The 15168-nt window shown below is 33.3% G+C and overlaps 1 pseudogene across 4 annotated transcripts in view; it reads left to right on the top strand.

Moving 5' to 3' along the window:
- The window catches only part of LOC148308176 (inhibin beta chain pseudogene), a 27427-nt pseudogene extending 12259 nt beyond the window's left edge, over window positions 1-15168 (top strand). For 2 of the 4 annotated variants that reach the window (XR_015837720.1, XR_015837719.1), the window contains exons 3-4: window positions 10864-11072; window positions 11702-15168. The product of XR_015837720.1 is annotated as an inhibin beta chain pseudogene, transcript variant X2 (transcript). Of the gene's footprint in view, window positions 1-8779; window positions 8927-10863; window positions 11073-11692 lie in introns of those variants that run through there. The other 2 variants (XR_015837721.1, XR_015837722.1) reach the window with 2 other exon arrangements.

The following is a 15168-nucleotide window of genomic DNA, read 5'->3' as shown; positions in this document are numbered from 1 at the left end:
ATCCTTTGGGATTTTTTCAGGGCAATATTAAGCTAGTAAGATATCAAATAGTCAATGATCACGTTTTTGTAAAACAATGCACTTGGTCACTTTCTCCTTATGACTACGATATATACTATATATACGATATGTACTATATGAGTTCTAAATTAAAAGGAGAAGCTGCTTCGATCTGTTTGTTTTTTATCTTGTTCAAAACAGACTTGGCTCTCAATTTTTTCTTAATAGTTGTAGTGTGTATATTTAGCCCTTTGGCTAATAAGTTTGCCGACCACTGGTTTAAACCGATAAACGGTAGGTACTCGAGTTATTGATGGAATATTTGTGTCCGAAATCAAAAGTCTGATTTATTTCCGGGATTCTCCACGTATTTCTCACTCCAGTTTATATCCTTCCAGTTTAGCATTCTCCAACCCCCCCTTCCGATCGTCTAGACATCCTAACGAGATAGGCGCCAGGCTTGTTATCGAATAACTCACTATCAGCTAACTGCAAATCATAAATATATTTATTATACTTCTTGTTTGGGGTGACCATCGTTGAGAGTTTGCATACGTTTAGCAGTCCTGTAAATAGTTACAATTTCTCGCTATTGAAAAACATTTTGATTGTGTCTAAATACATGTTTACAGATCACAGAAATATTTGTTGACATTCGCCGTGGCGTAGTTGTGAAGACGCTCGACTGCGAAACTGGTTTTGCGTGTTCGATTACCGCCAATTGGAGAATGAATTCAATAGAGATTTATTTTCAATTGGTCTGGGTGCTTGTGATGCATTTTTTTCACATTTACCTTCCCTATCCTTACTATCCTTCATGCAGACAAGCATCATAGACGCAAAATAGACGCTTTGCGGGTTATTCCTTTAAAAATACAAATACAAAATACAAGTCTGAATTATCTCCAATTATAGGAGATATTTTTCATATTATTTTTTATTACACGTATTTAAAATGATTAGTTAAACCAGCCAATGACAGTCGTAAGACCCGTTAATGTTCAGACTTCTATATTCTTCTTCATCTATATTGAGATGTCAAAAAATAATATGGAAAAATGTCATTCGGAGTTATTTTCGACACCTCAGCATAGAAGTCTGGGCATTTACAGGGCTCACGGCTGTCATAAGTGTTTAAGTGATCACTTTACACACATGTAACATTCACCAATTTGACAACCACAATACTGAAGTTCTTGATACTTCTAGATATATTGATCAAACTCACACACAGTATACGCGAGTTCACTAGAGACATCTGTGGTGGAATGAGGAAAGCTTTTATAAAGCGGGCTTTTTCCATTTGTATCCAGATTTGTGAACAAGTATTTGGACACACTCAAAATGTTGTGAAAAATAGAAATCACTGCTTCTACCACTACAAACATCACGCCGTTTCTCCGCGGGGTTAGGCAGAGAGGATGGAAGTTTTAAAGGTTTATCCCCAAATTAAACGTTTATCCTATCGTACGTATTTTTATGTAAGCATTAAAAATAATTCCTTATTTAAAAATAAGGAATTATAAAAAATAATAATTCATAACAAATAACTCCTGTGTGGGCGAACTCTGATTTGAGAACAAAGTGTTGGTCACAGTCGAAATATTGTGAAAAATAGATATCGTTGATTCTACCACTACTTCCATCACGCCGTTTCTCCGCAGAGTTAGACAGAGAGGATGGAACGCCACACTCTTCTGACCTGACATACACTCCTAGCTTCCTTCACATCCATATATCTAGTCACACACGCCTTCCGATTACTCATGTTGGGGTAAATACCTCGGTCTTCTTCTGCTTCGGTTACCAATCAAATTGGTCTCGTAAATTTGTTTTACTATCTTCTATACTACTTCAATAACTTGAAAACTTGAGTTAAGCTTGGAATTTTTATCAGCAACTAAATTACTTCGCTACATCTCACAAGATAATTCGTATTATCATCATCTAAAACGTAGATATGAAATAGAAAGTGTGAGCCGAATTTAATTAGAAATATTAGCAGAGGTAGACCGAGGAAAACATGGCGTGATCAAGTTTTTCAAATACTTGAAAGTGGTCAGGTCAAAAGACGGAATAATCGGCGTGTACCTGTATGTATGAGGAAAATCATGAACGTGAGAGAGGCGAAGATTGTTTCCAAAGGCATTTGGTGTGGCGTTCTATTCTCTCTTCCTACCCCTGTGGAAAAGCGGGGAGTCAATGACACTAGCCACGGGCCCTCAACCCGATTTTATTAGGGTAATATTTTTCTTTCAAATTGAATTTTAGACATTTTGCCTAGTAACAAAACCATAGAATATTTAATTAATTGCTAAGAGGGTCCTTCTAAGTATTCGCTTATATTATCATAAAATTGAAAATTCCCTAATGAAAAAGTAAAGAAAACATACATTTAAATTCTTCATATCACGAGAAATATATTTAAAATTTCAGCAGCGTATTTCTAAAAATTTAGAATTTCACATAAAATTCCTGAAACTGATTTAGAATTCACTAAAATATTATTTACTTTCCTTCGGGCCTCGAATAATTTTCTTACACTATTGTAAATATTTCATTATCTAGCGAATCCGAAGGTTGTTTTTTCTTAACATTCCCCACAAGAGAGAGTCTGGGAAAGAAATTTAACCAAGCAAATAGGCATCTGACTTACTTATATATTTATATGTTAAAACTATGAAAAAAAAACTTTTGGCTTTTGTTCGAGGTTATCCTTTGTGAATATGATTTTAGTAAACACTTTTCTGGAACATTTATTTCTTAGTTTCCGCCGCCAATTGTTATCCTTAGCAAAATATTACGTATATTCACAGGGTGGCAAGATTAAACACACTATTGGAAGATATTATAATTTTACCGAACGGCGTCGTGCGTCAATCAAACTGACTGATAGGTCGATGAAGTATTATTTGAAGAATTAGGAAAAATCTCTTTTCTATAATATTTTCTTTACGAATAAAATAAATAAAATAAAAACCCTTATCCGCACCAAATGGTGCATATGGCACTGCTTCATATAAACGCAGTGTCATCTTGATCGTTTAAACATGAAGGAAAGGTGATCAGCCCTCCGCTTCAGGTACCAGTCCAGGGTAGTATTAAATAAATATTACAGCGAAAAAATCACTTATATTTAGTTTACCCCCCCTGGGAATCGAACCCAGGACCTCCAGAACGGTAGCCGAGCGTGCTGACCATTACACTACGGAGGCGGACGTAAAGCAGCCCCCCCCCCCTTCTTTACGAAATGGGAATTAATATTGTTTTATCTTTGTTTCAGGTCTGGTATACTGAACATCAATGAAGAAGATGATTCCAATGTTAAATTATAATTAATAATACGCGATTTTTAAAAAAAATTCAAGTTTTGAAATAAATTTACAAATTTCGTTAATTTTTACTATAAATTCTAAAACAAACGATGAAACATGATAAATAATTTAATATTTGGCAAGTATTTTTAAAGCGGATTTTCGTTATCGTAATACATAATTTTAAATTAATACTAGCGGACCCGACAGACTTCGTCCTGTCAAAAAGATTTGTAATGTGGCAGTTTTTTGTTCCTACGTATTTTATAGTCGGGGCAAAAACATCTCCTGAACAGAACCGTCACCCTGGTGATATTTTAAATTAATATAAACCGTCAATAAAACATCAGTAGCGGAAAAAAATACTGAAAACATGAAAACTGAAAAATACTAAAAATACTGAAAAAATGTTTCGAAATGCGCAACTATAGTAATGTTACCTTTCACCGATTCATTTACAGTACTACATAGTCAAAATATGCGTAGTTTTGTGCTATACATGTTTTTCCGTACATTCTTCAGCTTTTTCTGTCAGGTCTATAATAATTATCAGATTATCTAGTTTAAAATTTCAAACCGCTGTATCCTCGTACTTGGATGTTAGTTATAATAAAATCTTAACCTTAATGCAATCGATAATCAAATTCTTATGTTTCCATTTATCATTCAAAACTTTTGTTGCTGGCGGTTTCTGTAAATAAAAAAAACCGAACAACGAAGATGTTGAATTGTACCTTTAAAAATTACTAAGATTATTAATTCATTAATTTTCTATTGATAAACTGAAGATAAAATGCCTTTCTTCAAATAACTTTGAATATTTAAAAAAAATGTTTTGACGAAAAAAACACAAATACATACTCGTAAAAATTACAATTGAAAAATAATCCGAAACTCAAGTATATTTTGTCAATACTTTGTGGCATATTTTATGAACTTTATAAAATAAATTAAGTTTCAGGGATGAATACGTACGTGTAAAATGACAAGGTGTTTTTCAAATCCAGTTGAAAAAAGTAGTAAAAAGAAATCGCTACAATTTCAACAATTTTTTTCCTTAAATTTCGTAATGGAAATAAAGCTGCTAATTAAAAAAAAGTTAATCTTTACACTTTGTAAAGGGTACATTTAAAAAGGGGCAAAAGTGCATATACAAACTATAAAAAACCTGGATTCGTTATTTGAATTGCAAACAGCCAGTTTGATTTGTTGAATAATGTGATTTTTTAAATTCCATCTCGATAATTTTCAGTCGGTAGGACGATAATAGGGTGAGTTACCTACCTTACATGGTGACGTGACTGTTCACTTAGAAGTTAGTTATGGGGTTGGAGTACATGGCCGCCCCGAGACTCATTGTGAGCTTCCTACATGCTACCATTATCTTTTTTCAACACCTCCCAAACTTTTTTTATAAGTCTCCCTAAAAAGTTGAAATTTTATTGCACCAAAGCAGAATTAAATATAATTACACATTTTCGAATAACATAACCCTAAGAAATAATACAATTTAAAACTTTTTACATATTTAATAACGTCTAAAAAATATTAATAATGGAACATATTGTTTTATTGTTTTAATGTTTTTTTTACCCTTTTTGGCACCCAAACTGTGCATAGGGAGCCACATTAAATCAACACCATGTTAACAAATATTCGCGGGAACTCTCTTCGACTCTACGTATTCATGCGTATTTACGAACAATCTTTTTCAAGCATTAACTTTATTAAAAGCAAACTGACAAAACATCTTTTTGATGACAACATGGGAACGTTTTAAAAATGACGACACACTAACCTGATTTGATCAAACATTCAAAGCAGATGCAAGGACATTATTCGCAATAAGTTATGTTCTTTTGTAAAGATTTTACACCAATGAATAAAATCCTCGTGTCATATTAAATAAGTGTACTAGTAATTTCATAGAGGTCTAAAATTATAATAAAGGTGTACTAGACTTGAAAACAGATTTCGCTCTCAAGAAATGTTTTAATCGTTGTAATGGCTCTTTGGTCAACAAGTTTGCCGACCACTGCATTACCTGAACGGTTAGTCTCCATTTCTCTTTGTACTGGCTTTTGTTGAAATCAGCATTCAAAAACGATTTTTAACAGCTATATTTGATCAGTTGATCTTTTGAGGAATGGTCGTCTTTTTGACTTGCTTGCCTTTAGCAGGCTTTATTCTTGTCAACTTATCGAGTCGCCCCATTCTTTCAGACGATACGACCATAACATTTTATTTTAACTTTTTTACTGGCGGTCTCACAGTTCGAGGATATCTGGTTATGACTGCGTAGGTTGAGATATTATCTGCGTGACTCAGACAGACTTCAGACGGGCACTCTCACTCTATGAAATGAAGTTTTGCCATAAGTACTCGCTTAACTTGTACAAGACACAACTAATTCTAAATTACTTACGATTATACGCACAGCTAATGATGTTATGTGTAAAAATAAAACGATGAAATAATTTGCTGACGGATTATTAGTTAACAAAATAAAAAATTTCATCTCACCAATAGATGTCTCTAGTGAAGTTCTAGTGATTCAAATTGGTTCATATATATATATTGAATTTCTGAGAATTAGAGTAGTGTGGTTGTCAATAATGGGTAGAATTGGTCAATGTTACACGTGTGTAAAGTCATCTCTTAAACCAGCCTATGACGGTCGTCCGCCCCGTAAATGCCCAGACTTCCATATCCTTCTTTATCTTTGATGAGATGTCAAAAAATAAAATAACATCAAAAGTGTATTATTTATTGTCTGCATCTGAAAAAGGATGGCATTTTTTCTCTTCTAATTAATTTAGTCCTTTTCATCCTCCGGGGTTATTTATTCAACCTTCTCCACTAACCGTCCTGTTTTAAAAAAAGAGGCAATTTGTCCTGTCATCATTGGTTTTATAAAGATGAATTTTTAATTAACTCCGCGAATGGGAATTTTATTTTTCTTCCCTGATACAATGCGTGCTACCTCAGAAGCTCTATTAAGTTTTACATTACAGGAAAAAAAATATCCAGCATAAAATAATCTAGTTTCAATTTTATTATTTGCTTATCCAGCATAATGACTAAAATAAAGGAAGTAAATATTAGGTTAAATAAAAAATACGCAAAGCAAAGAAATTTTTGTATGTATCTTTGTAAGTAAATAACTGCCATAATAAGTAAAAGTTATAAAATATATTGAAGATATAAAAAAATGTACTAAAAAAATATTTTACTATACTAATAGAGAATTTTGTTATGTACTCGTACATTCAGAAAAATGCGTATATATGTAGGTACATATAATATTTATAATTTTCATTTTCAAAATATCTCTTTTAATCCGAGGCATGTTGGTTTTCACATAAGAATACATTTATTTCAACAATATTGTACCAAGAATACGTTTAAAATAATTCGCTTGTGTCTTTACTCAACTTTGTATGTATATATCTTGATTAAACTGTAAGATGGGTACATATTTAGTTGAAAGAACTCATTTGATTTCTGTTAAGTTTCTGAAGCGCTATGATATTATTTACAATAAGACTGTATTACCCAAGTTAGCCGGTAATAGTTCTAGGTTGTTAGTTGTGTTCGTACAACTGAAGGCATTTCACAGACACGCTACAAAGTTGATATGTATCGTCGGTCTCCCAAGTAACAATCGTAACTGACATTTTTTCTGCATTTCAGTTTCATTTAAAAAAAACTTTTACATATTTACATTTTCTAAATGTTTTTATGGTATCGAAGTCTTTTACCATTTATCGAAATTTTAAGCATTTATTTTGTGTGTTTAAAAAAAATCTACAAAAATTGAAAGCACAGGTTCCCAATCTTTTTTAGTCTGGCGCCCCCCTATCAAAATTTCTCGTCAAAGGGGAAAATAAAATCGCCAGAATGTCCCATTATAGAAAGAGGGAAGGAATAAGAACATATATCTTATTTCTTAGCACTTCTATCTGTCTCTTTGGGCTTTTTATGCCCTGTAAAAGTCTTCTAGAACACCCACAAGGGGGCGTTATCACCCAATTTGAGAAATACTGATTCAAAGCCTAAAAAATATTTACACATCCGAGCACTTAGTTCATATTTGATATAAAATTAACAGTTATATCTGCAAGTAAAAAATGTTCTCCTTAAAATTTATGCAAACGCAGATACGATTGTAAGTCAAAAGAGTGACGATGTGATATGGCGACAGACGGACGTTCTCGTCTAACTAAATTTATACACATGTTCAGACTTTGAAAACTAACGATTATTCCTAACATTGTGTGAACGTTTCAGGAAAGCCTTGTTTTGCAAGGACGATGTACCGAAGTACCTAAATTTTCCGAAAACAGGGTGTATAGGAAAATATATGATGTGTTTCTAGATACAATAAATACAGTTTACGAAGTCATTATTTTTTTAATGATTTAACTGTAAGATAAGGCAATATATTTACTCATTTTATCTGATACTTAACGATTTAAACCGTAAATTTTGTAGAAGGTTTTATTTATCCGGTATAACTTTCAATGGCTGCCTATCTCGAAAACATAATGCTTTTGACCCTCATCCGTACGTGATGGTACATTACCACGTCAAAGAATCGATGTTATTTTAAATAAGGTAATCAATCTTAAACATCAGTACCATTAAGGGTAGTATCGAATAAATATTGTAGTGAAAAAAAGTAAAAACCCTTGACTTCTCTTGGAATTAAACCTCCAAAATATTAGCCGAACGTGGTAATCTGTGTATTATATTGTACTTTTTTTATAACAATCCATGTCTTTTGATTTTTTTTTAAATAAATCATACATTGACGGTAAGATTATGATAACTTAAACATATTACGTAATATGGAAAAAATAAATCTCTGAAAATACATATCACACACCGAAACAACAAACTTACTTATCACTTTTTTTAAATGCCATGACTTATTCAAAATAAATAAATAAAACTCTTATAAACCAATAATTCAGCTAGATAAAAATACAAATTATCATTTAAATTATTGTTAAATATCTAATTATGTTTAGATTGTTTTTGTATAATACTTGTCATGGCTTATCTAACATTTTTCTAAACACTTTAAAAAAAAACACACAAGCACTAGTGCATAATACATATCTTAACAATTTACTTAAATGTTGTTTTACAAGTTTTATTTCTTGAATCAAAATATTTTTTAAATCGCGTAAATTAAAAAAATAATAAAGTAGTAACAAACTGAAAAATACGAAGACAAAAATAATCAAATGATAATAAAGTAACGTTAGTAATAAAATTTATTATTAGATTAAAACCAATATTTTTAGCTTTTCCACTTTTTTATTTGACCAGCGACCGGGTTTCGTCGTTACCGACATCACCAGTCTGATGATGTCGGTAACGACGAAACCCGGTCGCTGGTCAAATAAAAAAGTGGAAAAGCTAAAAATATTGGTTTTAATCTAATAATAAATTAAAAATGCAATTCCATCACGAAGTGTCAGTGGATAATATAAATCTATTAAAAATTAGTAATAAAATATATGTATTCCACCATTACGGTACTCGGGTAAGTGTAAACGTAATAAATTATTATTCCAGTCTTTTCAAGAAAAGGATTCGAAACGGTAAGTTATCTTTTCAATTTTAAATTTCCTTAGAAATAATTTAGCGTCATATGTCTTCGATGTTTATTCTATTGAAAATTAAAAATATCACAAGAAAATATAAATTGAGCGTTTCTCTAACTTTCAAAAGAAAAAAAAACTATACATGTTTTATACTAGTATGTATTTTTAAGTGATTTTTTATAACGGAATACTGTTCAGTGATATTTGCGTTAGTAAGCATTTTTACCTCCATTACTCAATGGATTTTCCGTGAGGCTTTTCCTTACAGCTGATTTTCCAAGGTCTTTCAGCGGGGTTATTGACCGCGCAGAGCCTGAAACTCTGAAACTGAAACAGGTGTCAGGAGTTTTCATAAACACGACTGAACTGAAATTTTTCCTAGATATTCATTCATTTTACCTTCGCTCTATAAATAAATTCTTTTCATCATATTTATTTTTCCCTTTTCCCTTCCTGAATATGAAAAAAGGAACAATGATAAATAATTTTGACTCATTTATTAATAAAAAATATGCAAACATTCTACAGTTTAAAGCCATTTATTTAAAACTTAAGAATGATTGTATATTACTCATTCGTGAACATGGTAGCCAAAATTTATGATTGAAATATATCTTATTCTCAATTGTGTTTCTTTAATATAACCTTTGACCATATAAAACCAAAATTTTGTCAGAAATCCAATAAATTATTTTACTATGAGCGTAAAATAGACTTTTGGATGTACCTAAATAGTTATTTTATTCTATCGGGTTTTAACGTAAACATTTTTGAGAATATTTATGAAAACATATACAAATTTAACAACAATTATTCGATTTAAAATAAAATACATGGCAGCTATTTTCATTTGATTTTTTTAAAGTATTTGAAAATTTCCATGATATTCCTCCCCTCCTAGATCCAATTTTATATTATTTAAAAGTCACACTTTAATTATTCCTTAATTGTTACACGTTTGATTTGTTTAAAGTTCCATTTGATTACACATTTTTAAATTATATTTTATGATTCGAATATTTTAACCTTTTCGTAACTTTAAAATAATTGTGTATAATTTTTTTAAGAAAATCTCAGACAGAAATAATGAACAAATAAATCAAAAACTTGTATTGAATTAAATATTCAAAATGCTTTTATAAATGACTGTTTCATTTCTCGAGGTATCATGTGTGAGGGTTTAAAATCTTAATATTACACCTATATTTGACGATATAAAAAATCAGTTAGATAAAAAAATTCTTTATTAATTAGAAAATGAACAATCTTTTATCACAGGATACCAAGGTTATGAGTTGGTCCATGATTTTTCAAGAAGCTGAGACTTGAAATTATCTTTACCACCAGCAGTCTTAATAAAAGTATATCAAATCAAATTTTTTTTAATGTCTGAAATTTTTAACATCCTCTTACAGGTGATAAAATCCAGCCTACTCGCCCTTTGAAGAATTTTTGCCGTTTTTTTTGTATTCTTTGCTCATTTGACGTACTTAAGTTTAAACGACATGTAATTAAGTGTGGAGATCCTCACCAAAACGTTATACATACATTATAAATGATATTAAGGTATTAGGAATTCCAGCTTGTAAAATTGTTAAGTTTTGGTGCGATTTAACGATTTCATATTGGTTTAACACAGAATTGGTCAGGTTTTGTTGCAACTTTAATTAATATTTCGATATATTACAGTAAACAGAAAATATTTGCATTTAAATGATTTTTGTGCAATATTGGAAATGTAACTTTTGGTGAGGACCTCCACAAGTGTACTTATTAATTTATAGATGATTTCTTTCAGGGATCTACTTTATTATTATAATTATTATTTTAAGAAAAAGTATTTTTCAATGATCTACATCGATCTAAAGTACACCGTGTTTTTTTTTTAACTTTATATGATAAAGAACAAAAAATTCAAAGATCTTTCTCTTTAGGAGGAGCGCTGAATGGCCAGCGCTTGGTAGAGTTCCCAGTAGGAGGCGCTGCCAGGTCCCTGGCGGCCCAGGGGGTGGCTACAGCGACCCTTTGGTTGAGGGTAGAGCCCAGAGCGGGGGCCGCGATACGAGCCAGGAACCTCACGCTGTGGGCCTTTCGGGTTAGGAGATTACCGCCTAGCGGAAACGCCACGAGGCTGAGTGCACAAGTACGTAAATTTTGTTATTTTTATTATATAAATAAGTATATGTATATATATGTCAGGTTCTCTTGTTGTTCCTTCCCAAACTACCCTATTGTCTACGTACTGATAAAAAAGTTACAGCTTCTACCCCCTCTTCAACCTTCAACGTCCAAGGACACAACTCTAAAATTTAGGCTTCACAGGTGTTTGAAAATGATGCGGAATGCATTGAAACACGTATCACAGTAGATTTTAAGGAATAGTAGTATTTACTAAGAAAAACTGAAATTAAAAATAAATAAATGATACCCACAATGTTCAGTGACAGTTGAAAGTCTGAATGGTACTAGGATAGCTCACCCTGATGACACCCACAATAGTCAGTGACAGTTGAAAGTCTGAATGGTACTAGGATAGCTCACCCTGATGACACTCACAATATTCAGTGATAGTTGGAATGGTACTAGTTGAAACTTCTGGATGGTACCAGGGTTAGCTCACCCTAATGATAACCCACAATATTCAGTGACAGTTGAAAGTCTGAATGGTACAAGGATACCTCACCCTAATGTTCAGTGACAGTAGGAATGGTAGTAGGAGTATCGTCCCGTAGATCGGTAGGTTAGTAATAATTGACTGGGAAGCGGTTCCAGGAGTTTGACGACTACACGGAGATGGCCGGCTCACTGGGCTTGCGCGTGGGCGGCGGCAGCGGCAGCGGCGGGAGCGGCGGCGGCTGGCAGCGCGTGGACGTGACGAGCGGCGTGCGGCGCTGGGCGGCCGAGGGCGCGCCCGGCACGCTGCTGCTGCTGCTGGACTGCTCAGGCTGCGGGGAGGCCGTGCGCCTGCCGCTGCCGGGCCCCGCGCGCCCCTTCCTCGTGCTGCGCGCCGCGCCGCCCACGGCGCGCCGCGTGCGCCGCCGCGCGCTCGACTGCGGGCCCGACGCGCGCAACCAGTGCTGCAAGCAGCGCTTCTACGTGAGCTTCAAGACGCTCGGCTGGGACGACTGGATCATCGCGCCGCACGGCTACTTCGCCAACTACTGCCGCGGCGACTGCGGCGCCAACCGCACGCCGGACACCTTCCTCACGTACTACTCGCACGTGCTGGACGAGTACCGGCGGCTGGACCGCCTGGCCGGCCTGCGGCCCTGCTGCGCGCCGCTCAAGTTCTCCAGCATGTCGCTCATCTACTTCGGGCCCGACTCCAACATCATCAAGCGGGACCTGCCCAAGATGGTGGTGGACGAGTGCGGCTGTCCCTGAGCTGCGTCCCGAGGACGATATCATTACTCTCCGCGCTCCGCGACGCCTACTACAATATATGTATTACTAAACACGAGGTATTTTATAACACTTTTTTACCGAGTCTCGTCGACTGCTTTTAACTAGTTAGCCAAATTATAAATGAATACTTCAATAATTAGTCAGGTTAAGTAACGTGTTAAGTATCGCCCAAACTGATCTCAGTACAGCGTGGCTCCGGTTTCGATACTTACCTTCGTTTCCGGACATTCGCGCTAGAAAAGCTCTCTATTGCCGTCACTCCTACCGCCACTCCTAGGTGGACGAATGATACGTTTGTAAATAATGTTAACACCCTTCTCTGTCCGACTCGACTCTATTGTGATTCCGAATGTATGTTCTTTCCATATTGTTTCGTGGAAAGCTAATACTATTTTGATGATATCTAGTATGACCTAATCGCTGGGTAGTTAAAGAAGAAACACTTGTTAAGAATCACAGTTGAACAGTCGCATTCGGGATAGGGTTAATTAATTAATATTACGATATAACGATAGATAGGCTTCAAATTAATCATTTTGTACGAAGGCAAGAGGAGTCTTTGTTTTCGGTAACAGCTTTTCGGCAGAATCAGCATTGTTAATCGGCAGTTAAATCTTCGCAAATCGTGTAAAAATTTCATTTATCCAATTATTAATACATACAATTAAATGCTGCCGAATTCGTTGACTGTAAGAAATCATTTAAATTATTTTTGTTAAAAATATTTATAATAACATATTCATTTGTAATATATAGGTATGAGTAACAATTAAAAAGTGATCAAAGAGCTGCATGCATGGTTTACGCATATGTAGCATAAGGGGCATCGTAACTAATTTATTTTACCGTGAACTTTTTACTTACGAATAACACTGATTTTCAATTAAATCCAAAATAAACCTCTAATTCAACTATTTAAAACCCATCAATTTAAAGTTCTTTTTTAAATTTATTCATGCTGTAAATATAAATAAATTTGTAGACAAAAAATATTTTTTAAGTATTATTTTAATATCACTTGATTCAAAATAATCTGTTGAATTTATCATTCGAAGTAAAATGTGTGTGATTTACTTTAGGAAATTTGTGGAAAAATACTGTGTTCCGATGCCCTTCAACCTCTTGTAACTTCAGTAACTCTCCTTTCCGATTATGTTGGCGAAACTTGGTGACAAATCGTCACGAAAATATTGTTTATTAAGAAATGTATGATTTGTAAAAGGCCTTGCGTGCAGACCATTGATTAAGTATCGTTAATGCAATAACTTAAATTGATTGATCAGAATCCAAAAACACTATACATTTTATACGAAATTTTGGATTTGGGTTGTTCTGAATCGGTTTGAAGGTGTTTATTTTTGTGTTGTCTCATCCTCTTTGGCCGCTGAGAAAATGAAAGCATTTGAAAGAGAGAAAGTGTGAACTATCGTAAAAGAGTTTAAAGCGAATGACGGGAATGTGAAGAATCGATGGCGAATGGTTAGAAACTGTACGGAATAAGAGTGTCAGGATAACGGGAAGACAGGGAACTGAGTCCAGACAGGATGAGGACCACACGACAATAATAAAGGAATACTGTGGAAGCTTCGTTTCATTATACAAAATACTATAAATTTATATAAACATTTATGTCTAAACATATGAAAAAATAACCAAATTGTAAAAAATACCTTTTGACTTATGTAAGAAATCCACGTTCAAGAATTTTGGATGTCTGTGGCAGGGTTTATAATATAATTACTACATTTACAATTTCCACATAATTCTTCGTTTTCTGTCATACGATTTCTACAAATAAACAATAAACCGAGCCAAATAGATGTAATATTTAAATATATTAGTATATCTATAACAATATCAGTTTAATGTTGAAATGTGTTTTTATGATTTCTCGGAGATGGCTTCAGGAGGTACAGATACATTTCAACAATAAAATGATATTGACCTGTTAAAAACTAAACGATTTTCTGGAACTACAAATGTTTATAATGTTAAAGTAGGGACATTATAATAGCCTTGTATATAACTAGCTAAACATTAATTTGGTTATTTATTATCAGTAAATTAAAATCCAGACATGTCATGTTCAGAAAACGGAAGTATGTGGTAAATAATATTTCACTAGAATTAATATTCGGAGAACTCTGCCTTTTCGGCAATCAAAAATATATATTCAATCGTTGTAAAGAGTTTTTTAATCAAGTTTATAATTTTTAATTCCAGTAAGATTCAGGAATTATTATACTACCAATGTATTATAAATAGTTTTAAGATTTCTGCTAATATTTAATAAAATTCATTTTCAATTGAGTAATATTAAGACATTGCAGTATGAGATTTGTTTGTGATTCTCAGACTTCCTTAAACCTGCCACAGAGTTGTCCATGTTCCTAATAAGTTAACTAATCTCGGGCTATGCCTAAAACATGTATTACGTAATATTGTTTTCAAAATACATTTCATTTAATGAAAATTATGGATTATATATTATTCGTTCACAACTCTCAGACAACTTTATCCTCTATTACATTAATACAATAAATTTTGGATTATATAGTATATTATTTGTTCACAACTCTCAGACAACTTTATCTTACATTACATAAATACAATAAAAAAATATTTTATAAATTTCGTTCTCAACTCTCGGACTACTTTATCCTACATTACAACAATACAATAATTTTTGGATTTTATGCTTTTTGTTCTCAACTCTCAGACAATGTTATCCTTCATTCCATAAATACAATGAATTTTGAATTATATAATATTCGTTCACAACTCTCAGACAACTTTATCCTACATTACATAAATACAATAAATTTTGAAGATAA

The sequence above is a fragment of the Brachycentrus maculatus genome, unplaced genomic scaffold (genome assembly GCF_059751285.1).
Source record: "Brachycentrus maculatus isolate JH-2025_06_01 unplaced genomic scaffold, ASM5975128v1 h1tg000175l, whole genome shotgun sequence".
NCBI classification, from domain to species: Eukaryota; Metazoa; Arthropoda; class Insecta; order Trichoptera; family Brachycentridae; genus Brachycentrus; species Brachycentrus maculatus.
This window is presented reverse-complemented; position numbering and strand designations above follow the sequence as displayed.